This window comes from Rhea americana, unplaced genomic scaffold (assembly GCF_003343005.1).
Source record: "Rhea americana isolate MKP2758 unplaced genomic scaffold, rheAme1 scaffold_1, whole genome shotgun sequence".
Lineage (NCBI taxonomy): Eukaryota > Metazoa > Chordata > Aves > Rheiformes > Rheidae > Rhea > Rhea americana.
In genome coordinates, this window is record NW_028185038.1 from 12,645,602 (window position 1) to 12,671,886 (window position 26,285).

General features: G+C 40.2%; 1 protein-coding gene across 4 annotated transcripts in view; it reads left to right on the forward strand.

The window, feature by feature from the left end:
* Positions 1–26,285, forward strand: part of FAM107B (family with sequence similarity 107 member B) — a 136,777-nt gene that overhangs the window by 75,670 nt on the left and 34,822 nt on the right. The window contains exons 1-2 of one of the 4 annotated variants that reach the window (XM_085299055.1): positions 550–802; positions 1,695–1,814. The exons of 1 other annotated variant lie outside the window; for it this stretch is intronic. The gene's annotated coding sequence lies outside the window, so the exon portion shown is untranslated. Of the gene's footprint in view, positions 1–548; positions 803–1,694; positions 1,815–20,262; positions 20,283–26,285 lie in introns of those variants that run through there. 2 more of the 4 variants (XM_085299072.1, XM_085299036.1) reach the window with 2 other exon arrangements.

Here is a 26,285-nt window from a genome sequence, read left to right on the forward strand (position 1 = left end):
TTTTTTTACCTCAGGAGTGATGAGAAAAAGTGAAAAACGCAACAAAGGAGGCCGGATCCTTCGCGCAGCCGGGGGAAGCGGGGCGTGCGAGCGGGGATGCGGCGCGCCGGGGTGGCTCCCCCGAGCGGCGGGGGCCCGGGCTGGGCCGTCCCGGGAGGCACCCGGCTCCGCAGCTGGGCGGTTGTGCGATTTATTCACTTATTTATTTATTTCCACATAATGGAAGTTTTTTTTTTTTTTTTTTTTTTTTAAAAATCCTCTCTCTCCGCTCTTGGCTCGCCGGTGCGGCGGGGCTGGTTGCGGGGGGTTTTGTTCGCCAACCTGTGAAGCGACTCCTGCTCCCTCGGAGGGTTTCGGGGTCCCCCTGCACCGGGCCGCACTGGCGGGAGTTCGCGCCGCCGCCGCGGCCTCTCCCCGCTACCTGCTGCGGCCCGGTGCGTCCGGCAGCGTGCGGCGTCGCGCAGAGATCAGGGGTGGAAAGGGGAAAACACGTTCCTTCGGCGCTGCRGAATTATCTCTTGTATTTTCCGTCCCGTCAAACGTGAATTCAGAGCAGCGGCCGCAGCCGAACGTCCGACGCGTGGAGGAGCTTGCCGGGTGGATGTTTGCCGACGAGTCTTTAGTGAGGAAGTAAAAACTGGCCGTGGTGCCAGCCTCAGAGCCTGGCTCTGTCTCTCCAGGCGTCCGCTCCTGCAACTGCGATTCCGTCAGAGTTTGCCTGGACAGCCCAGAGGGTTCAACCGTCTAGGTTTTCCTGTGTGTTGGCTTGCAAGCCAGTAYGACTGGCCAGTATAACTGCACAGTTAAGTGCCTTGGGAAAATCTGGGTGTTCGCTAGGGCTAGGGATGCAATGCAGAAGGTCTGTGTAGYTAAAATACTTGCTCGCTTCTTCCATTTGTTTATTTATTACAGTTAAAGAGACCTGTCGTATGTCAGTACTGTGTGAATGATTGCTCGTGGCGGGAGTATTGTTGAATAACTTTCTGGCAGCAGGGCTGTTCTGCACTGGGATATACATTTTTGCACTAAATCCCATAGCACCAACTAGGATATTGAACTTTCATTGACTTGGCAGAGAAGTAGGAACCTGGAAGAACATTGTTAAAATAGGAGCATTTGCTTGTGGATCTTGCAGGCAATTTGAGATGCAGTGAAACTGTCTTTAATCTCCTTTTGATCCGAATGGGACACTGAGAACCTCTTGCTTCCTTGGTGGTTGTTTTCATAGCAATATATGGGCAGACAGCATGCACTATGAATGTGATAGCTGCTTGCTTACTGTTGRTGGTATTTGCTCAGCAACAATAAACAGTTGTTTGCTAGGCTTTATTAAAAACAACCACAAACACCCTGTATCTTCTAACACAAAGCCTTTATTGTCTTAAAGCAACTGTGGGCCAATTTCATGCTTGGTGTAGTTCCACTGATGTGAGTGGAGTTTTGCCAGGGATGGTTTTGGGCAGGTGAAGTGTCACTAGTGTTTTTCAGAGTTCACAACATTTGAGAATAGTGTTGCTATTTTATCTCCAGCACTTTGGTATTGTTAATTAAAAGGTTATGCTGATAGGCCTGCAAATAGGGGGTAGTGATGGGAGGGTCATCTGATCAGATTATCTAAGTACTCTCCCCGCTTACTTTCTCCTCTTTGTTTCAGTTCTTATGTCCCTTAATTTATGATCTCGCTTCTTTTTCAGTCTTGGCATCTTTTTTCTCTCTTCAAAGTTAAGAAGAAGTTTCTCTGAACTCACCTGGGGCATTTAAAGGTTTTGAGATTAGCTGTATTGAACTGTCCTACGGTAACAGTCCACTACTAGGTAAGTAAAGAATTGTGCAGCAGCTGCAGTTCTAAGGTCTTTCCTTCCTTGCACATGCCTCTTCTTTACAAGCTCATCTGGGTAGTAACTGCACTCAGTGCATTTGCTGAAGTGGCAGATTGTTTGACAGAGTCGCATAGTGCAATGACCAGGCTTGAGATAGATGGAATAGATCAGGGTGGAGGTGGGGAAGTTCACTGAATTTTTGCATAATGCTGCACTCATGATGTTGAGAAACAGAAATGTTTTGGAGTATCCCCCTTCATAATGTCAGTAAAGAAGAAAAAAAGTCTAAAAAAGTGGAGCAGAAGAAAAAGTGGTAAAGATAAAAGCAAACATTCTTTTCACTAGCTGAGGGAAAAAAGAGTGGAATTGTTTAACTATTAATTGGCTTTAATAGAACTTATTTGGCTCTATCAAAGTTTCAGTATGATCTTACTGAGGAGAGCTATGTTATCTTTGTATCCAGTCAGCAACATGAAATATATGTGGCCAACCCTTAGGCTCTGCTGTGGCAGTTTGAAGTTTCAGTGCTCAGCTTTGCAAAATCTTTACTGAGCCTTTTTTTGTTTCTGATGTTTGTATGCTGTACAACTTTGGATCAACCTATTTTAACCTTGTAAGTATGCAAAAAGAACATGTCAGATRCAATTTCCAGGTGATACTGTTCTGGCATTTTTGGAAAAAGAAAGCATCAGTGAGCAAGATCCACACACCATCTAACTGAGGGGGGAAAAAGTGCTTAATATTTCTTAAAATCAGTAACTAGTTTAAAKTTTATTCTGGTCTGGCCAGGCTTGACATATGCTTGAGTATCAGTGGGAGTATGATTTGCAACTTAACATGAAGTTGCAAAAAGCCCACAACTCTTCTCTCTTTACTTGAAGAAAATGTAAGTTACGGTTTAATATAAGCCAACAGAAGAGTTCAGCTGTGGAAAGGGAACTGGCCACATTCTAGCCTGAACATAAAGATGTAAATTTGRTAGGAAAAACTTCTTAATAGAAGGAAAAGCTCTTTGGCTAGAACTACATTTCTCAATTATACTTCCTTTCTCCCTGTGCTGTGAATCATCAGACTCATCTTGTGTGTGTTATGTTAATGCTTCCAAAATCATGCTAAAGTGGCAAGGTGCTTGTCTTCTCACTGCTGCTATCATTTTGCAGGTGAGAAAATTGAAGCACAAAAAGTAAATGGACTTGTCCATGATTACACAGGAAATGCGTAGTGATGCCAGAACTTGAACTCATGTCACCCAACCTCTTGGCTAGTGCTGAAAGGAGTGAACTGAACTTTCCCCTGCACAAGCCACGCAGAGTGAAGAAGCACAATCTAAACTGATTGTACAGTGGGATATAAAAGGCAGTTTGGTTACCTGGCTCTGCACAGTTATTGGGTGAATTCTTCCATCAACAACAAACCTTTATGTCAGTCCTTGTTAGAGTTAAAAAAAAAAAAATAAAATAAAATAAAGTTTTTCGCGAGGGAAAGTGCTTTAACAAAAACACTAGCACACATAGGGGAGAGAAGAAGGCAACAGGATGCATTTTTCTTCACCTTACTACCCCGCCTTTAAATAGATTGGTGCTGGGTTTCCAGATTGGTCTCTAGGTATATCTTTGGGGAGGTCTTTCATCTTGCCTGTTGTACAGATGCATGTGCACAGGTGCCAGCACGATGGAAGTGAAGGCTTTGCACAGCCGGCAGGTCAGGGGAAGAGCAGGACTGTCTCCCTGTGACCCGTGTGGTTAGGTCAGATGATGTGACTGCAGATCCCCACCCTGAGAGACCAGGCTCATGATTCCTTTTCATGGTGTTTTCTAAAATGAATAGTGGAACTTTTGTCATGCACAGTTGCTTATATAGCTGCTGTTTTCACTCAGCTGCTGTTCCACTTCTGTGCGTTGCTCTGAAGAGCTATGCGTGTTGCGCAGCAGTGGGGAGCTGAGTATTTTCTTGTGGCAGAAATCGTCTGGGAAATGTATGAACAGGCAGTCTTGACACCTGTGACAAAAGGAAGGATGTGGTCCAGCAGAACCATTTCTTCCTCTTTTCATACAACCTGAAAATTTGCTGGAGGGTACCTGCTACTTCTGTATTTCATGATGCTGAAAATACTGAAGTTTGAAGTAATGTTTGTAGTTACAACACTGAGGCTGGTAGTTGACTGTTTCAATTGCAGAGTATGTCATAATCTTAAGCATTACTTTCAAAACATATTTTGAGCTGGCAGCTTACTTCTTGTATTTAGGACTGCACTATAAAATCTTGGGGAGTTGAAAGGCAAGAAAGTCACAGGTGAGGGAGCAATGGTTCCAAGTAGTATCTATAAATGAATAAGCCGCAAAGACTTTGGGACATTCATGTGCAATTACCTGTCCACTGGCCCCATGATATTTTTAAATAACATTTCAGATCAGCAGTTACTCTAAYTTTTTAACCTGGGTCTGTAGTTGACATGGCAAGGTTCATAGTGCAATTTGCATTTGAATATGGAACTGTTCAGCCTGGAGGTAATTGAAGCTGCACAGGTAATCAAGTTTGCACAGATGGGACAAGAATCCTAGTTTTACGATGAGAGCAAGGAGTTACAAATGCAATACCCTTTGCCTTACTTACTCTGTTTAGTAGCTCCTGGATTTGCTTGTATTTATTAAATTTCTCTGGCAACATGAAGCTAGAAGACTGTCTCTTGTGTAAGTACATGCTCTTCATCAAAGAGAGTCAGTTAGAAATGGAGGAACAAATTCCTTCCATTTAGATGAAGTGTGTTTCTTTCATTATTTTACATTTATACTGAAATTTCAAGCAATATACTTGTTTGCACAATAGATCTGAAATGCCCTATTCTGTCCTCTGGTATATTTTAGGCTGTTACATTTACTGCCCCTCTGTACCAGTTGCACTAGAGAACTATCTCTGGAATGATGGAGCATGAAATCCTTGTYATAAGGAGAGATTTAATGGTTTGGCAACAGGCTTGCTCCTTGTTTTGGTGGGATGGGTCTCAGTTTTATCCTCTTCTCAAGAATTAAAGTTGCCTTTCCTGTAAGCTAAAATCCACAAGTCCTTCTGAAGGAGGAGATGTCCTCATATTTGACTTTTTTGTAGAAGTGCTCCCTCAACTTTGCAGAGTAGTGTGCTATAAGGAGTTTGGAGGGGAAACTGTCCTCAAATTACTTGGTATAGTGTAAAGGGAAACTTACTTTTGCTTATTTGATTATTAAGGGTTTTCCTGTCTATCTTAGAAAGATATCGAGTTCACATGTTTGTGCCAACTGGTGCTAGCTGACTTGCAGAGTACAGGGCATCTGCTCTGAACTGCAGCCAGCGACACACTGCCAGTCAAAGGTATTTCTATAGCAATGGCATTTTGTGGGTCTTTTGGTGGGTTGGTGAGAGGGGGATGATGATGGGAAGTAACAGAATGATTCTTTTCTCTCCTTGCATGTACACTGAATGGGCATTCATAAGACCTCATGTATATACACAGTCCTTTGTTCTAGTGCAAATAATAAAATAGAGTTAACGGCTCTGGGTATGCAAGATGATGTGACAAAAAGTGGGTCAAGACTGTTCTTGTGTGCATAAATGCGATCCTAATCTAGGCCAATGCCTATGCTGGATACTTCCAGACCAGCTGGAAAGATTTCACAGGAGCTGGAGTTTGTGCTGTCAGATGGGTGAAGTGTACCTCTTGCTGAGCAGAGCACTTAAGGATGAGGAACAAAATGGATGTTCTTGAGTCACTTTGCATGTTAATCTGACTACAGGGGAAAAGCTTTATTGTTTGGTACTTCTGGAGAGCAAGGAATTTAGTTGAGGCCAAGAGGAATTTTTCTTTTACTGGCAGGATGACTTGCTGAGCACCTGTGCTGTTTCAGCTGAAATATATGACTTCTAGCTCAGTTTCTTTGTGAATGTCATCAGGGAAAAAGATGTTTTATTGAGTGTCTCATTGCATTTTTGCTGCTGATATTCTTCAGATTATCTGCTGTAGTTGAATTCCTTAGTGCTCTTCAAGGAAGACTACATGTTGCTGCCTCTGCCTGCGCTCCCCTGAGCTCTCCTGACTGAACAAGTCATAAACTTTTTAGGAAAACATTTTTYCTTCTTTAGAAAATATCTTTTTAAAACTAACTTTAGCATTAAAGAAATTTCATCTCTCTGAGAAATAGAAAGTGCATCTCTTGGGCTAATGCTGCATCCCATTGAAAAGAGTTACAAAAATATTCCTTTGAGATTCTAGCAACTAGAAGTTCAGCCCCAAAACTTATGAAGACTGCAGTTTATGAATATCCATATTAATCAGCCTAATACAGAGGATTTATTTTAAAAGGAGTATTAAACAGTGAAGCACAAGTTGGAGATGCCATTGCACCAGAACTCTCTTTTGGGAGAAGCTCAAGTCTGTGCCTATCTCTTTAGTTAGTGAGTGATGAAACTGAGTGATAAGAGGGCAAGGCTGGAGGTATCAGCTGGCCATGCTATACCCCAGAAGTGACATACCTTCCAAGTTCCCTTTATAAAAGCAGATATTTACTGAATGTTCAATAACCTTGATTTTTTTTTGTTTGCAGTGTGATTGGTAAGCAGAATAAAAGAAAATCTTTTGCTTGAGGATGTAATGGCAAGTTATTATCTTAAGTTAGAAAATAAGTTGGCCAGCTATTGTTTTGTTTTCCAGTGGCCTGAGGGCCCTTCCCACTAAGCCATTCCTGTCCAGCCACTCCTAAAGAGAGTGTCTGCCCCAAAGAATTTACAGTTTAAATAGGGAAGGAACAGTGAGTGAATGGACATTAAATACACAAAAAGGTGAAGCATCTTTTTTTTTCTATGACATTAGTTCAGTCTGTTTTTGCAAATCCAGAATAAAAAGGTATCCTGCCTGTGAGATCTACAATCTTGCCTTGAATGCAGCTGTTTGCTGGAGAGTCAGATTTTTCTGAAACTTCCAGTGTGGTTGCAGTTTTATGTATAAAGGTGCCTGTCACTCGTGTTTAATGCCTTAGAGGATAAGTTTTTACTTATTCATCTGCCTTATAGGGGTCTATGTACATTCCAGCTAGTTAAGATTTGCATTTTCTCTGAATAAGCACTAAAAAAGACATTTCCTCTACCTTGTTATCTGCTTTCAGGCAACAAATAGTATATACAGATCCAAGATGACATGTTCCTTTAGTTAATGTAATCCATTTGCTAGCTTCACTTAAAAATTTATTGCAGGGAGAAGGAGCAGAGGCAGATAGCCCAAGTCTCATTTTCTAAGAAAACTGAGATTAAAAACCCCCTTAGATCAGTGCTTTCACTAGAAAATCCCTGGTGTCATTTTTATTGTGAAATTCTGTAAGACCCTTCTAAAAATGGAGACCAGTTCTAGGTACTCTGTCAGAGACTAGTTCTCTGATCAGTAATGCTGGTGTATCTATAAAGCAGCTGGGTTAAGAACTTTGCAGAAGTAGCTTAGATGAAAATATTTAAGTCCTGAGAGACTTTCTGGGTGCTGTGACAATGGGCCATATAAATACTCAAGCAGCTAAACTTCCTGATAAAACTACAATTCCAGGATTTGTTTGGTGTCTTTATAATGGAGAGCCATGATTTATAGTGGCTAAGTAATTCCTTCACTTCATTTCCTGAAAACTGTCATGGTGTTGCTGGCACAGGATGACTACAGCATTCAGCCATGGAAGTGTTTCCATTTTTCTGGTGCTGATGTGGAAATATAGCTAATTCTAAGACCACTGATTGACGTCTTTGTACAGGAATGCAGGTACAACAATTTAGGATAGGAAATGAAAAATGCTTCATTAAATTGCATTTTTCCCTCTGTTCTAATCATATATTAATTTTTATTAGAATTGGACTGAGCATATGATAAACATCTCTTTATGCTTTGGAAAAATTCTTTGGATCACTGAAGGACCACAACCCTTACTGTTTTTGTCCCCCCCCCTTTTTTTTAATGTAAAGGAAGGTACATCTTAAAGCATGATGCTTGCTTGCTTCACTAACTTGTGTGCAGAAGTTAAAATAGCACCCTTACAATTTTTCAGGGTTTCAGCGTTTCAGGGTGTTTGTTTGTTTGTTTGAAAGTCTTTCATCAATGTATGATCTGTTTTGAAGCTGTGAAGTTGATTTGGCTAAGGATTTCTTGTTGCATCAATGGTATACAAGTGAGAAAGATAAATGCAGTTATACTTTACATGTTCAGTTTTCACTCAGGTTTAGAAGAAAGCATCTAGCTGTTAGAATTGGAGGGTATGATTTGCTTCTCCATGAAATCTTTTTGGTGTGGTTGGGAGGTAAAGGAGAAGGAGAGAATGTTGTACCTGATGGATCAACAGTAACACTTCATATTTGAATCTATGTTTTGAAATAATGCCAATGCTAGTTTTCAAATGATTTGGGGCATTGAGGTAGTTCCAGTGGTACACTGTACTGTCATGTTTAACTGGAATGAATCACAGGACTATTTGTGAGCTTTGTGAGAAGATGATAGTCCTATAATAGGGTTGGGGATTTTTTCTTCTTTTTCTGGAGAAGCATTTAGAAAGTGTTTACTTCATTGCAGAACCTAGTGTTTTCAGTCAGTGTTTGCATCACTATTGAAAATGAAGAGAGAGGGAATTTTTAGTGAATTTTTAATGTAAATTTAAGCAATTTCAGACTTTTTTGATAATCATTTACTGTTTCTAAATGTACTTGGTTAAAAAACAAAACAACATTTTCTTAGTTTTCTGGACTGCTAAATATCTTCTGTACTGGCTGCTGTCTGAATCAGATTCTTTTGCCTTCACTCTGGTGCTTCTGCTTGTGTACTCTCTGGTGCTTCTGCTTCATCTGAACATGAATTAGCCACCTCTTGACTAATGGAAAACCTAAAGTAAATAAGTGATAGTGCTCACCAGAGAATCAGAAAGTCCAACAGTAAATTAATGGTGCTCTTTAAGCAATTTAAAAAATATTTCTGTAAAACAATTCTTGATAGAAGAGTGGATGAATGGAACTTTAAAACCTGGAATCATTAAAATTTGGGACTTTTAAAGCCCAGATCAGATTTGAATGGGATTACTCTAAAGCCCTTAAAGGAAGGGGAGTAGAAGACAGTGCTTGGAAGGTGCTTTTTTATTATTATTGTYATTTTTAAATCTTTGCTCGGGGTTTATAATTGAATATAAGGCTTGAAATGTACATCAGTTTGGCACTGGGGCGGAAGTATCACCCTCCTATTCAAGTTCAGTGTAGTCAGTTTGAACAAGCAGATTTTTYTGCTTTTTCTCAATCCTCAAACAATTCACACTGTACTCTGAGGTTTTAAGGGAAGGTTTTAATTTAACTGCACAATTCTTTTCCCCCTTCCCCAAAGTGATTTTTTTTTTGGAGGGAGGGGTGGGGGGGTGTTTGTTAAGAATATCAAACTTTTTATCCTGAGCCAGCTGTTTTGAAGCTTAAATCCTAACTTCAGAAGTTAAAGGCCTTGTGCTGAAATCCAGCTAAGGTGCACAGATGTGTGTGCATTCAATAAAAGCAAACAAAAATCTGCTCTGCAGCTGCTGCTTGTGGTGGCACCCTGCTTTTTGTCCTCTAGCCCCGTTCTGGACTCCATGTGTTGCTTTTGATGGGCAGGGCATAAAGCAGGGTGAAGCTCTGTGATTTGGTACAAGCTTGTATATATTTTCCAGAGTCAAATAATTGTGCTTGGACTGCAGATTGTTTTATGCCTGGTTCTAATCTAGGCATGAATACAACAAACAAGGAGGAGAAAAGTGAAGTAGACGGTAACTGGGAAAATCTCTTAGTAATATGAACTTGTCCTCAAGTGAGTAACTGGCCTGGGATTAAACTGGGTTTTTCTTTGCAGCAAAGTAAGGCCTTGTTCCATTACCCAGTATAAGATAATTTGTTGAACTATTTTTTTTTTAATGAAATGCTTCAAAGTAAAGGTGCCAATTACGTAGAGAGTAAACCACAGCAAGTTTGTAAAGCGTTCAAAAGTGGTTCTGGCAATAATTTGAATAAAGTTAATTGAGGTATTATTAAGAGTGAGCAGAGAGGATATTAGATTTTGAATCATGTTCTTTATAATGATGGTGTATTTTCTTAATGGAAGAGGCCTTTAAGGATGAAGGTGAATTTTTATTTTTATTTTTTTTTTCTTTTGTGCCAGAGAAGCCACAGGTCTCATACGAGGCACTTAATTTCAGCTGGAAGGCAGGCAGAGCTGACCTTTTCTTCATCATGATGTTTGATAAATTTTGACACGCTCTCTGGACTGGTGAAGAAGATAGGTCAGATTATGCTACTAGACTGGAAAGAAAATTATATGTGAGAGAATTTAAAAAAAAATCTTTGTGGAATATGTTTGTACCATATATATTTTTTCCTACAAACTGAAGCTGTAAAATGTCTAGTTGAGATAACCTTGAATGACTTTCACAGCAGCATCACAGGCTTGAGCTCTTCTGTGCTGCATAACTAAATCCCCATTGTCATTGGTTCACGTGTAGCTGAAGTGGGGAATTCTTTCATCTTACTCCCAGAAACCTTGACTTTGTTTTCTTGACATCAGTTTACTTGAAATGTAGGAGAACTTCATATCTTAGAGGCTTCAAACCCCCTGAAAAGTTGGCTGAAACCAGCCAAAGCGTGAGTTGTATGTATGGACACTGTCTAAACAGTCTGAGAAAATCAATTATCTTAAATAGGAGATCCAACATGGTCATATATATGCTTCTTGGTATAAAGCAGTCTTTCTGGTTCTGAATTTGCTGCTTACTTTTGTGCCAAGAGAATTCCCTAACGCGGCTCTTGTAGCCAGGCTCTTGCAGTCTGGTTTTACTAGGGTCCTACTGGTTTACCTGAAACGTTTGCATCAGAATAACAGTATAGGTTCTTTCTCTGTTGTTTCTAAATGTTTTATAACATGGTTGCTAACTTAAAAAAAAAAAAAGCCTCTTGTGCAAGAAAACCACACTAATTTCCTTCAGCTCTATTTAACTGTCATTTAGTGGGTAGCTGAGATGGGGAATACGAGTTACGCTTTCATTCTCGCTAGCTTGCTGAATGATAAGCCACAAGAAAATTTTGTGAAACTGAGGGGGAGAAAAAGTATGTATTTCTGCCACTCATTCTGTTGCAATTATAAGGATACAATGTGCTTCCTTCTAGAAGCTTTTCCTAACTGAATGAGCTATTCCTGTAATGCAATGACATGTGCGTAGCGGTCTGGAAAATTAGAAGGTATGGGAAATTCTTGTTACTTCAAATTGTTACATGTTTGTAAACTTACTTCAGATCTTTGAGCTGAAAGACTAACCATTGAATTAAACATGCAGCTGAGTTATATCACAAGAAAAAATCCTGAATTTAAATGCAATGGAAACTTAGGCACAGTGGTATGAAACTTGGTAAGCTCACAGTGCGTGTACGTTTGAAGTTTCTTAAAAAAATTGCAGGAAAGGATAGCGCTGGAAAGCAATTTCTTTGGATCGTTGGCCTGTCGTATCACGTAGGATCAATCTTTGCTTAAATAGGAAATACTTATTAAGGAAAGCTGCTGCAGACCTGAGCTTGTGTTCTAACCATATTACATCTGTTGACCAGTAACCACGTGTTTTATCTGGTATTCTTCCCAGTGCACAAACATGCCTAATGAGTAATACACTACCAACAAACATAACAAGGGTTGATGCATTTGGACAGCTTGGAGAATATACAGATTTTTTTCCCCTAGTTCCTGCTTCTTTCTTTTTTTTATTCTAAGTTTACTTTTTTAATACACCCTTTTTCCCTGAGCATCTTAAACAAGGTTCTTTCCCATTTCTCCTGCATGTTAGTCTTTCTGTGGGGATAATTATGCAGAATGATGAATTGATTTTTTTTTTTTTTTTAAGTAGTAGCTTTTTATTGACATCTTTCAGGGAGTTTTATAGATAACTTTTCTTGATTGTTGTTATTGGTACATGAAAAGAAGGCTAAGGGCGACATTCTACTGGAGAAGAACAGAGGAGGTCAGAAACATACCCCTTATTGCTTTCAATAAAGCTTTAGTTAACTAAATGCTTTGCCTGGCCTCTTGCCTATGTAATAAATAAAACTATATAGACTCTCCTAAGTATTTCTGCAAACAGGTAATAATGGCTTATGTTTCCATTTACATTAACGTCCCACAGAGAAGGTGAAGAAAAATTGGCTGGCCAGTACCTATATGCAAAGAAGTCCTYGTTTTTTCAGGTTATATTGTTTCCAGCATGTATGCATCGAGGTTCTGAGGAGTCATCTTTATCAGGCTGATCCATATTTAAAACCTCCTTTATATATGCAAAGTATGAAAAACTGTGAAACTGTTGTTGACTTTGCTTKTAAGGGCTGCAGAAAGTTATTGCTGCATAGTTTCTTGGAGAGGAAAACTTCTGTTTAGCAAACTTTGTACCTTGTACCTCCATATCCTATACCATTAACCTAGTCACTGTCAATGCGTGTTCTCTTTCTAGATGCCAGTGAAGCCCAGCAAGTCAGGATTTAAACTGTCAGAGCTGATTTTGGATAGCTGGGCTGTCTGTAGCCAAAGCTGGCAGCAGCTCATCTGCCTGAGGAGTGAAGACTGTCCCTGTTCCAAATTTGCACAAGTTTTTCTGTGGTTCTGAACTTTTTGCTGGAGACTGAAAGGTCTGCCCAAGGCTCTAGACGATAGTGTTGACACTGATTCATTATCAAGTGACTGTCCACTGAACTAATGAAATAGGGAAATAAGAACTCCTATTGCCTTTGTTTGATTCTTGTCTTTATTGTCCATTTTTTGTCTTTAAGCTTCAGGCTCAGATTGTTTAACTGCAGATCCTAATACTGAGCTGATTAGGCAGAGGTCCACAGAGGCAATGTAAGCTGTGAAAAGGAACACTTGCATTTAGGTCCTGGCCGTATGACCTGATAGGGAATGGCATTTCCCCTTCCCTGTGAGGAAGACTGCACGTTAGAAAAGTACGGCCCTGATTCAGACCGCTCAGGACCGTGTCTTTCTAGAGCACGGAGTGTTGGAGCTGGAGTCACGATGGCCAAGAACTTGAAGTGCAAGCTGTGTGTCAGCCTGCTAACAGAGGTAGCCAGATGCAATCCTGTACTGCACAAGGGCAGAGTGTGATGGCAGCATCCACGTTACATTTTAAGCATAGTTCTGAAACTAAATGTGAAAACTGTCAGGCATCCAGGTTTTGTGGTTGCAGGCCTGCCTTTGGCTGSAGGCTTAGTGTGAGCCAGTGCGTTCTGCCTCTCCTCAAATCATCTTTTTGTGTGATAATGTCATGTGGTTGTGGAGACTTTTCTCTACAGGTCCCTGTGTTACCTGCTGCAGGAGCAGGTGGGATTATGCATCAGGTCACCCTTACACAATGTGGATGCTGAGAGCCACAGATAAAACTCCAGGTGGCATTACCAATGTGTTGAGCTGGTCCTTCCGGCTTGAGCCTCTTCCTTGGTTGGCCCTTTCCCAGAAACTGCAGACACTCCTGGAGGCTCCCTGCACTGCTTTTGTTGCCGTTGTCRCAGGGAAGTGACCTAGTGGCAGCTTTTCACTGTTAAAATGACTATTTTGCTGTGAATCAGAAATGACATAGAAAAAATGCAGCTGAAGGATGACTCTAAACCAGGGTGTGTGTCTCAGACCCCTAACGCAGTTGAGGTATACTGCATGTTGAGAGTCTTGAGCTGGTTAATGGCTTTCTCCATGCCCCAGAGAGGTGTTTGGAGCAACTGCTAGCAGCCTTACTGATAGTCAGCAGAAGGAGGTAAGAAAACATCATCTTTAAATCCCACTGTCTGCAGACATAGGGAGCCCTGGCAGCCATTAATTGGGAGCAAGGACTGGAAGCACAGAGCAGGGACTTCCCAGAGCTGGTCCTTGAGGGGCACAGGAAAATCTATCATTTCATTTCAATGTATTTTTTTCATTTCTTGTTTCACCTCTCAAATTTCTTTTAAGCATTGTTTACATTTGTAGCTTTAAAGATGTGGGAGATGCGCTGTCATGGCAGGCTGTAATATAGCACTAGTGACCTTTTTGAAGGTGGCATCTGTTTTGCCTCTTGCTATCTCATCTGTCGTCAGCTCACTCCTATGTTTTGTGAAATTACTGTTTAGCTGCAAATTTCTGCTTTGCTGCTGAAGTCCATTGCTGATTGTGGCATGGCAAAAATTGACCTCATGTGGAGCTCAAATTACTGTTGAACCAGCTCCGATCTCTTAAATGGAAACCTTCCTTCTCCAACCCCCTTTTGCAGTTATTTTACTTAAGTCATAAAACTTATTCTGCTTGAGCCTTACAAAAACAAACCAAACCCCTCTTCTGTGTTAGATACAAAACACTTTGGTTCCTTTCCCTGTTTTTGTTTTGTATTATTTATTTAATTGCTGTTGGAGGAGCTTCTTGGGGTAAAAAGACACTGCTTCTTAGCTAAAGCATTTTAATTTTTCGTAAAGGGAGATGTATAACTAAACTCTTTGTAAAATGAGTTAAACATCCATTCCAGCTCAAGCTTTAAAGTGGAAGCATGGATCATTTCAAAAGCCAGGAAAATTTGGACATAATAGAGTATGGATGCAATAATACTTTTCAGCAGCTGTGGAAATAAAGGAAAATGTCTGACTGGTTCTGGCAAAAACTTGCRTAAATTTATAATTTAGGGTGTATACATATGATCTCATGAGACGGAGTGAATTTTTGCAACCACATGTAACACTGYGTGGTATGTGAACATCAGCCCATATTTACAATATCCTGCGGTAAGTGTCTTTTCAAATTTTTTTCAAGGCTGAGATGTGCCAGGATCTATTGTAGACCTTGTTAAGTAAATTCTTTSCCTCTTTTTGTATTCTTGTTTTTCTTTTTGGCTTTCTGTGCTACTGGCTAGTTTATTAGAGATGCTTAGAAGTTTAGAAACATCAAGTTGCAAAGTCATTCATGTGAAAAAATGTTTATGTGCTTCTGACTTCTTCTCTGAACTCCTTACATTTCCTTTGTTTTTTGAGATGGTTTGACATTGTTTATGTTGTTTGAGATTGTGAAAGGCTTTTAAAAATAGTGACCCTGGTATTAATGCAGAGAAAACATTGATATTTTCTGCCTTCAGAATTTCAGTGAACCTGTAGAACCTGAAGGTCAGTGAATCGCTGTAGAATCATTTGAACCTGGGCTTTTTCTGATCGTTGTGTTTGACCTTTTCCATAAGAAACCTTACGTGTTTTTAAAAACAAATTTATAAGAAATGATAAAATACTTTAGTGCTACAGATTCGGTGCTCTCTACATGTTCAGCAAACGGCTGTTGCTGAGATCAATGGTTTGTGTTTTATTAGCACTCCAGTTTCAGCTGGTTCTATAATCTCAYATTTCTTTTCATAACTATTTTATAAGGAGAAGGACCCAATTAAACCAGTTCAAGTTTCTCTGTTACAGTGCTGTTATCCTTTCTTTCATCATAACAAACCTACCTTGGCTGCCTGTGTGCTGTGCTTTCAAGCCTCTGGCATGTTTTTCCGTCAATCCTAAATCTGCGCTGAAAGCTTCTGTAGTCATTTATGCAGCCGTATCTTTTTGACCATCTCTGCCTCCTTTTTTCCTAATGTGTACACAAAAGCACACAATCTGGTGTTTGTTTTGTAATTTTAGTGGGCAGAGGCCTGGATTACAAAGTGGTTCCACATTACTGTGTGGGACTCTTCTAGACCTTGAAACTTTCCAGAGACCAAACTGTGCGCTCCTYGTATCCCCTGTGCAGTTATTAACCCCTACTTTTCAGTGAGGGTTACAGCAAGATACACCCACTGTGCCAGCCCAGAGAGCTGAGCCAATGCAGGGACTCGTTAAAAAGGAGGACAGGGAAAGCGGATGGCAGCTGCTGTGGGTATATCAGGACAGCTTCTGCTATATGATCTCGAGAGCCAGGTGGTTTCTGTGGTTGCCAGTAAAGGTGAGGACAGTAGGTAGGCAGGGAAGAGGGGCCATCCTATGTCTGCAGCAGCAGGTGTGCTTGACATATAGCTGGACTGCAGCAGGTAGGCAAGGAGAAATTCAGCTTTTCGGCTTGTGTGCCTTTTGTAGGCCTTTCCAAGGAAAAGTCATGGGCAGAAGGATCAAGCCGGTCACCAGAGCCTGAAGACTTTGTTGGGTACAGAAGCTTTAAAATGAGATTTCTGAGGTAAAACGGCAACAACCTCTCCACGAATCTGATTCTGCTGTGGGTACCTAGGGTGCGATAAAGCTGCACTGCTGTGTTTTTACTGCTCTGCTGTTTAGTGAGGTTTGAACACCTTCACTATGTTGCACTTTCGTTTTGCTATGTAAGCATCCTGCCACTGTGGCGATGCAGGAGCGAGCCTTATCCAGAATAAGGTCAGGAGAGTGTACTTTATAATCCCCTGTTGGGGATATAAGTCTTTAAGGCTCAATATAAAGTCAAGATTGAACAAAACCTATTTTAGAGTGAAATGCCACGCAACTTCAGTGTGTCTACTTTGGGATCTTGAAATGTTTTCTTGAATGTAGGTATGAGGTAGGTTCCTAGAACTGGATAGATCAAAACATTAATTTAAATTGCATTAGAAATAGAATGGGAGGGGAGCCTTGTTTGCAAGTAAGCTTAAAATAAATTTGAAGTGTAGCCATCATGAAATATCTAGTCTAGTTTAATGTGTCTTCTCCCCTGCCCAGTTTAAGCAACATGGGATTTAGCTTTTCTGTGAACATTTGTGACCTGTTGAAATTTACTGATTAACAGATTGGACCTGGTTTTCTTTGAGCATAAAGCAAAATTTGACAGCAGCCTTTCTATCTAATTCAGAGAGACTATGTCCTTGATTTTATTTCGTTCATAACTAGCTCTTTCAATTCARTAACCAGTTCTTTTGGACTCAAAAGTGAGATTAGTTAGAAAGTGATGAAGGGTTTATAAAGTCAGGAATATACCTAAGCTAGAAAAGGATAAACTCAAGTAGTTCTGAAATCTGGAATCATGACCTGAAATAATCCAATTGCTAACTATAGTAATTCATTTGCTTTATAAACCTAACCTATGAACAAAATGTGTCTTGCGTTTTGTCCTCACCAGACTTCAGATGATTTTAGTTAAGTAATTAAAAACAGTTTTACCCTGCCTTCACTTACTTTTCTAAAAACAATTTTGATACAAATAACAGCTGAAAAATTGTTCACTTGGAACATTAGAGTTGAGTCATTTTCCATGTTGTAAGTAAAGAATTTGAATAAATGTATGTTAATATATGCAGCCCATTTAATTAATGCATCTTATCTGCTTGTTTAGCAAATAAAAGGCTCCTGTTAGAGCAACCCTTCTGCAGAGAATAACTGAAACACAGAAAATGCTACAAACRTTTAATGATCAAGACTTCTGCTTAGATCATTTTGATTTTAGAGTACATTCAGCTCTGGAATGCAAATTAACACCAGTGTCTTCTCCTCTGGTGTGTCTCCTCGAATCCTTTTTAGGTAAAGTGAAAAATGAAGGCAAGGGATTCTTCTGAGTGTGCGTGTACTTTGCTCTTGATGTAAAATACTGAAACCCCACAGACTCCAAGCTTTGAATATGCAGAAGTTGCCTCTGGCCATGCAAAGAGATATTTATATGTGCAGGTCATGAAGAACCTCTGTGGTCTTCCAAGGAAAGACCATGTTAAGTAAAAACAAGRTTGAAAATCGAACCTTGCTATGGGTTTTCTTAAATCTAATGGGTAGCTGGGTGGAGGGAACTAGTCATAAGGGAGTCTGAGAGCCGGTTTGAACTCGGTTCAGATTCGGTGCAGCGAGGGTGTATCAGCGCTTCAAAATCTTGGACTGCTCACCACCAGCAAAGTTAGTAAATTGTAATCAGATTCTGGCAAGATGCTGACTGGACTGTAACAGGCTTTATGCGAGTTAGCAGATGTGGTTTGGGATCGGCTGAGGCGTATTTAGACGATTTTCAGTGCGCGTCTGCGGCAGCGAGGGAACGGTGCAAGAGTAAGAGGTGACTTGTTCTCACAAGCGTGGCGTTGGTGTAGATTCGGCTGATAGCAGGGCCGTTACTTGTACGTGCTTTGGCAGGTCCGTCGAGACGGAGTCGGAGGGCGCGCGTCAGCGACGCCGGCGAAGCCGCGGTTTCCGGGAGATGGCTGCTGGGCCGCTCTACCGGCGCCTGCCTCCCTTTGGGCTCCGGGAGCGCCGTTCGGGAGCCTTCCGCAGACGCCCCTTTCCTGCCTGCCTTGGGCTTTGAACACTGCCCTTTAATATCTGTTCGCCCGTAGGCAACTGCGCAAAAGTTACGAGAGGGTGGCAGCTCTGAGGGCAGCAGAAGGGAGGTTTCTTCGAGGCCGCGCTTCCCCGGGCTGCCGTCGTGCGCCGCGGGAGCAGCAGCAGCTGCCGCTGCGTGGGCAGCTGCTCGGGCCCCGCGGCCCGACTGCGCCCGCTCTGGCTCGCTGGAGGCGAGCGTGTGCTTCTCCGCCTGCTTGCTTAGCACCCAAAGCAAAGAAGTTTGTTGCTACATATCAGTTGTCGGGGGGGAGGGGTTGAGGAATATTTGATATTAACAAAATCACAGTATGTTAAGTAGCGTTTTCAGTTTCAACCTTGTGTTTCAACTTTAAAATCCTGCCTGACAACAATTAAAGTGTTTCTATCTAAACAAAAATCCCAACCGAGGAGGGGGGGGGAGAGAGACTGCTTGTAAGATTACAACATAAAATATAGACAAATGGAATTATCTCTCATGGAGGTGGGGAAAGGGAGAGTGCAACATATGCAAGCCAAGGCGGCTTTTAATTCTGTTTGGATCTTAATTATGGATTAAAATTTAAAGTTTGAATACCAGGATTTAATCTGTTAGCTGAGTTACAGTTTTATAGATAAAATATGTGAAATAGACTTCAAGTGGAGATGAGTATTCAAAACAAATACTGAAAAAAAAAATGGAGAGAAGGGAGAGGCAGGAGGCAACTGTTGGGCTATTTTCTTTGTAAGGCTCTGAAACGAGGGCTTGTGGATACAACTGACTTTTCGGTCATTTAGAGTATTGAATGTTTTTTAAAAATTAGTTTAAAAGTTTTTGAATCAAGTGAAACATTTTACCTATTTGTTTCATTCTTTTTAATTCTGATTTTTAGATAAAATTGTAAGTTTTTTCCTTTTTAAATAATTATTTGGTTTAACAGAACAAAAGTTATGTCACAAAACAGTATTTCAAGGCTAGTTTTGGATTTGTTTTAAACTTTGAATCAAGCAATCTGGCTATAACATGATTCTGTATACAGTGTTCCTTTTAGCTTAAAGCTCTGGTGGGTTGTTGTTTCTTTTTTTTTTTTTTTTTCCCTCAAATGAAATTTTATCTGAAAAAAATATTACTCTGTTTCCCTCAGGAGTTTTCAGTTGCCATTAGTGGTTTAAAGAGCCATATAAGGAGCAGGACACAAATGCTGGATTTTTGGAATAGCTCACTGGATTGAGATCAGTTTTAGAGGGAGAAAAAATGTTTCACAAGATTTTCATGTATATGTTGCAAAGTTTAAYTCAAGAATATGCCTGGATCAAGTTGGTATACCACTGAAATTCAGGCAATTATGAAGCAAGGTGTTGGAAAAAAAATTTCCCTGTTCTATGCACTTCATCTATTCCCAGGTAGGGAAGATGGATTTTGCTTAAATTTATTAATCTCAATGTATGCTTTTGTTGCATTGAAAACCATCCCAACCTTGAAGAACACTAAAGTAGGATCCTGGACAGGAATCATAGCTGTTTCATATTGGTAAAGGCCAATGAAAGTCTGTAAGAATTTGTATGTACTTAACATGAAGCATATCCTAAAAGTGATTTGTGGAGTGGGATTTGGGCTCTTAATATTTATGATCAGTTGCAAATATGTTAGCATACTGTGGGGGGAGGAAGGAAGGGAAGGGAGGGGAAAAACTATGCAACATACTAACTTTTTTCTGAAAATAAGGAAAAACAACCACCTGCTCTTTTCTATCTGCATTTTGGGTTACCATCATGTTTCCCTTGCTTTGCCTACATTCAAAAGTATCACTGTAAATATAAAGAGAAGTTTAATTAGGAGGTGGAAATTTCTGATAAAAATCAATGTACATGTAATATAGTTGACCACAAGAGGTCAAGATGAGATGTCTTGGGGGTAACCACAGTGAAGTTCTGTGATTAGTCTGGCATGTTACCTGATTAAATAAGCAGGAGAGATGTACTTATTGCATTGGAGCTGTAGCCAAAAATGAAAAAATAATTTGAAGTGACAGTGTATCTGTCTTCCCTTACTATCAGTGAGAAAGACGCTTTTAGAAGATGATTCAGAGAGAAGCTGAGCCAGACCGATGCCTCCAGAGGGTGATACCTCTTCAGCTGCAGTGAACTTGGGTCACCAGGTTCTGGTGCACATTCGGTGCCCAGGTCAGCTGGGAAGGATTCGTGCCTATGGTCAGTAAAGTTCCTAGGCGGGCTTTGGAGAAGTCTGTTGATTGCCTTTTGAGGCCATCAAGGGCATCTGTTTTTTCCACTCTTTTGTGTGCGCGTGTGTGCGCGCACGTGTGTGTATCTTTGTCTTTGAAGGGCATTTAATAATGTACCTGCTTTCTCCTTGGAGAAGTCAAGGATCATTGAAAGACAAATTACTAGGCTTATCAGATGAAAACATATTCTAATTTACTTTGCGTTTTAAAGCAACAGAACACATCAGCCTGTATAGCACTAAATGGCTTCAACATCAAAAAATTTGTTTTGTGGATAAGTCGTCTTTTGTTTTACGTGATTTATGCTGCATATTGGTTCTTGAGTTTTGCATATGGCTGTCTCCTGTGACCTTTTGTAAAAGACCTATGCATATTTCTGCTATTTCTCATATATGTACTTTTGTGCAAGCTTCAAATGGGGGAAGGTCTCTGCAATTTTTCCACCCGCCTTTTGATTAAGAATAAATCAATCATTAATTTAGGAAACTTTTACACAGTGGTGGAACCTGTTGAGTGTGAAGTGCTTGTAGGATATCCATTGATTTATTGATCTTTTGGGTCTTATTTTTGCCATATCAGCTTTTTCCTGTTACTTCTTTTTATTATTTCATTTTATGGTATGTTGTATGTATTCAGCAAACTCAGAGCAAATTGATAGCTTCTGAGTTGGAAGATATTATAGTATATTCCTGATCAGATGAGGTCTCCTGCCTCTGTATTGTGTAAATCCTAAATAAACCAGAGAGCTTTAGATTCAAGTACAGTTTTAATAACAAAACCTACCCTGTGCTAAATTTCTGGAGATCTTAGTCTTTGTAACAACAGGCCTCAGATTAAGACTGCTCAGATTAAGGTTATTGTTAACTTTCAAAGATTTGCTAAGGCTGAGTCTTGTTTGCTTCTCTTCGGTGTTGTTCTATTGATTCAGTAAAATATATTAATCATAGCTTTGTTGTATCTGGCCTTCGCCTTTGTGTACAGAGGGGAGTGGTGATTTGCTGGCACTCTTAATTCCAAAATGACCAAATATTATGCTACGTGCAATGGCCAGCGTTTACTGAAGTTGATTAAACCGCCYGCAGTGGAAGTGGATGGTTAGTTTGGTAATAACAGCGGAACAAGGACAACAGGATTGACTGGTTTGGACAAACGGGTAGGTGTTAATGTTAAGCAAAGAATAACTAAGCATATTATAGGCAACAGCGGAAGTAACCTTCCTGCACTTGCTTCTATTCAAAGCAATTTTGTTCCTGTATTCTTTTCTTGATCACAAAACTGGATTCTAACTCGGTGCAGATTTAATCTTCCCCTTCCACTTCCTTATCAGCGTGGTGGTGGGCACAGCTGCTGGCGATAATGAGCCCACCTACGGTACAAAGCCAGGTGGGACTGCAGTTTGCTGTCAGGGTGCTAAGCTGCACTTAGTGAAGATTCTTTTGAGAGGGTGCTGCGGTGGGGTAGGTATTTTGTGATGGTTATAAATGCGTTTTCCTTCCAGAAGAATGATAGTGTTTTCATGCAACTGTGTGCTCTGCTTAAGGCTGTATCACCATTTCTATCATAAAACCCTTGTTTCTGATAACTGTTGTTCACTACTGCTGTTACAAAACATTTTCTTATTACTAAACATTTTTGCTTAGCAGAAAATGGTTTTGTTGAGACTRAAGAGGAAAAATTACTCTGTCCCTTCTAATTATGTTTACTGAAAAATATTGGAAGGGAAGAAAACCTCCTCAGGCTTGCTTGAAAGGGGCTAAGATGTAGTTGAAGGTGCTTAGAATGAGAAGCACATCTTTGGTGTTAGTGTGGGGAGGGCTCAGAGTAGAGTGGGACAGCATTTTTCAGGACTTAGGGACTGCTAAGTTATCAGCGTTCACCTAGAGCAGTAACACAAATGGTAACAAGGCTTGTGCGGAAAGTAGGGGTATGAGTGACTGTAACACCTCTGTGCTGGAGTTGATTGCAACAAGGCTTATGCTAACAACATGTTCTAGCTAAAAAAATAAAACTGGAGGATTTAACTGGCAGAAGCTGGAAGAAGGGACTGGTTTTGCAGGTTTATTTATTTATTTTCCAGTCCTATATTGCTATATTGTGACTTTGATAGCCTGTTTCCACTTCAAACAGGTGGTGTTGCACATAAAAAGAAATTAATACAGTCATAGCCCAAATAGGTGAGAAACTGAGACCTTACCTCAAGGAAAAATGGGAAGCAATTTATCTATATTATTGTTATTTCTTATTTTTTAATGTGGTGCATGGAGGGGAAGGCAGTGAAGAGCAGCTCTGGCTCCCTTCAGTAGGCTTGGTGCCAGAGATGTTTGTTCTGTATTTTGTTTATAATTACCTCTTGCTTGAAAGTGAATTTCTTGGATCTCTACTGTCGGCATATTTATATGATTTGCAGTAGGTTTTTCTGTGACCTTGGACCACATAATTCACAAAAAATGCAAGAGGAAATTAATGGAACATGTGAATGTACTTTTTAAATGTCAGGCTTTCATTTCTGCTTTCTTTACCATCAAGTTTTCCTGAGCTCTAAGTTAAACTGTGCTGCAGTTCCTGCAGACTCTTTGTCTAGGGTGAAACACTGACTTGTCTTTTTCGTTTTACCTTTTTTTTTTCTTTTCCCCATTTTTAAATGTTTCCTTTCTCTTGATCTGCAAAACTGTAATTCTTAGATGTTGCATGAAATAGTATGTAGGCAAATAAAGACTAGAATCTAAACTCATGSTTCAGTTTAGTGGAAAAGGAAGCATTGAGTTAATCAGTTGTGCTATAATTAATGAATGAAAAGTTTATGACTTTATTGACAGACTTCTGCTGGCCATGTGGACTGTTGCAGCAATTCAGCAGTGTGCAGCAATATCCAGTTCATAATTGAAACTCTATTAAAAAAAGTGCTGTCTTTGCTTGACTGCAGTTCTATATTGTCTGTATTCATTTCCAATTTTCTATTTTTAATGCAARTTAAATAGTTGGATTAGGGCTAATAAAGCAAATGCTATGTTAGATTTTAGAATGAAAGGATGCTAAGCAGACTTATGTCTTATTCAGCCTACCTCTTTACTTTTTGTCTTTTTCACATTTTTTGGTAGTAGTTTATGCRTTTTGTGGATTGCTTATTAGAAGAGTTGCTAAGAAAAAATTGGGGTGAAACATTGAAAGCATTTCAATTATTAACAAGGGCAATGTACTTGCTTTTTAAAAAGCAGCAGGCTTCAGGCTGTAATGATATACAGAACATAATCCCACTGTTCTTGGTCACAAATACAAGTGTACTGAACTTTAAAGGAGAAGAAATAGATGTAAGCAAGAGAGATTCTTGGGATTTATCTTTCCCATCAGTGTTTTGGGATGATAGAAAATTCAGCTGTCCCGTGGGAGAAATGACTGAGTCTAGAAGAGCAGTAAATGGTCAGTGTGGGAGAGCTAATCCTTACAGTGCTTGCTGAGACTTGCATGATATGCTGTATTTGCTGGTTCCACCTAAGCTCTTGTAAAGCTTTGAGCGAATAGTTTGATTTCTTTGCATGTTTCAGTCCCTTCTCTGATGAAATACAGAAGTTTGATCCCTGCTCTGCAGAGTGCTGTGAAGGTAACTTGGCAAGCTGGCTAAATGCAGGCTTCTGTGCTTAAATTTAGCTCTGGGTCATGGTCACAGCCAGTGGGGTAGGAAGAGGCATCTCCAGAAGGTGATTCCAGTAAGCACTTGTTTTCTCCGTGGGGCACTGCTGAGTAAGTGAATGTGAATTTTCTGGGAGCGGTGGTGTATCCCATCTCTCTTCCTGCATGTTACAGCCTTTCTCTGTTCAGTTTTGCATGTGCAGTTGAGGCACCTACAGTCACATCCAGGGGCATCACCAAAGCTGGGACTGCACAATTTTGTGGGGATTTTTTGTTTGTTTGTTTTGTTTTCCCCGCTGTATTGCTGCAGTGAGACAGCTTCTAATTGCTGAAAGAGCACATGTAAAGCTAACACAGATATCTGTCTGTAAACTTGGGACACCTTTACCTTTCACATGCAGTATGGGTGGGATATGTACAGCAGATTTAGAGGCCCTCCAAAGAGGAATTCGGCTTAGTGAGAGTTGCCATCGCTGTTGACAGCAGTAACTGGCCCAAAGCACAAGTCTATGCTCTATATTACAGTGCGATTTTGTTTTAAAATTAATTACAGGGCACTAGCTTCCTTACAGATGCTCAGGGATCCTGCAGCACTTCATCGGAGCAAGTGCTTTACTCAGCCCTTCAGCTCTTGCCTCTCTGGTTCTGCTGTTTGCTCATCCGAGGCACTTAAAAGATTTACGCGTTCATGAGAAGAACATCTTTCGTAGTCTTTTGTGTTGGAGGCTGAGCTCTCCAGTATATTCCTATAGTGCTGCCAGCTATAAGAATAATATATTACGAATTCCTTGTTTGAACCTATATTCTTGGGGGGAGGGTGTGCATTTCTATCTCTCTATACAAATGTGTATATTTGTGTGTGTGAGGGAATGTGTATGTATACACATGCACACAGTGTGAAGACCTTAACAGGAAGAATAGGGAATAATAAGCATGATGCTCGATTGTCAAAGGAAACCATCCTAAAAGCTGACTATCTTTTAAGAGCAAAAAAGCTCTTAAAAATTGAAAAAAAAATAAAACCTCTCTGCTGTCTGATGACAAGTGGCATGTTGATTTAAGTATTAAGTTAACTGGAATTTGTTTATGTAACCATGATAAAGTATGCTACCAAATCCAATTTTCTCAGGACCTAATTGCTTTTAAGTCTTGAAAAATGCATCTTGTGCATGCACATCTGCAATTCTAAACATATTTAAGATAAATGTGGATTAATGAAGTGTCTTGAATGTGCGTGCCTATACATGCACCTTAATCTACATGGCTGATGAACTGACTATATGAGTGCTTCGTTACAGGGAGACAGAGGCGTGTCTAAAGCTTTTAATTTGAATGAAAAAAGCTGGGACTGACTTTCATATGCGTCCAAATCGCGCTCGCCTGTCTCCTTGCTGGAGCTTTGTCATACACTGACAGTCTGAGCTCATCCCTCTCCAAGGGGAGCAGATGGGGATTCTTGAACTTGGATCAAATTCCTCGAAAGGCACGGCAGTGACATTTTATAAAGGTGTGAGAAGGAGTGGGAATTTGGATGGCAGAGAGCGCAATAGCGGAGAACRATGTAAGAAAGAAGCAGCAACGCTTTTCTTCACGCTGTTCAACACTATGTTGCGAATATAAAGTATTTCAGTATGGTAGAATAAATTCTTTTCTCCCTTACTATCTAGGTTCAATATCAAGTGAATCTTTGGTTGATTTTTTTCCCCTCTCCCCTCCTAGTATTCAGAATTCTAATTCTTAATGACTATTTTGAATTAGGACATTTTAATACTTGATTCTTTTGTTCTCCCTGATTCCTATTTGCATGGGAATTTTAGAATTTTGCAGGGTTTTTTGTGAAAGCCTATTTTAAAAAAAAATAGGTCTGAGAGCTAGGTGTATGGATTTCCCGTTCCCCCCTCGCCCCCTGCTCATGCCTGCCTGTTTTCCCATGGTTTCGGCACTGCCGCTACCCTCATAGATCGCCTCCGTGTGGAACCTGGGAGGACCAAATCCCAAGTGATGTGCGAGCACATCATCGCTTTGGTACCAAAGACCTAAAGTGTTTAAACAAGGTTAGACAAGAAAGTGACTTTGACTCTGATGGATATTGTTATTAAATTTACAAAGGGAACAAGCAGAGATACGTGGATATATTATTGTAATCAAAAGATTATAAGAAAAAAATCTCAGATGTTATGTTTAGTTGTGCCCCATTTAACAACCTATTCTCACAAGTCAAAAGTGATTATCCTGTTTGCCTACAGCTTTTCTTTTCTTTTTTTTCTTTTTTTTTCTGGCTTTGCTTGAGAGGTTAGATATTTTGCAAGCAACCCGGGAAGTTGGTTAATGCTAACTTAAAACA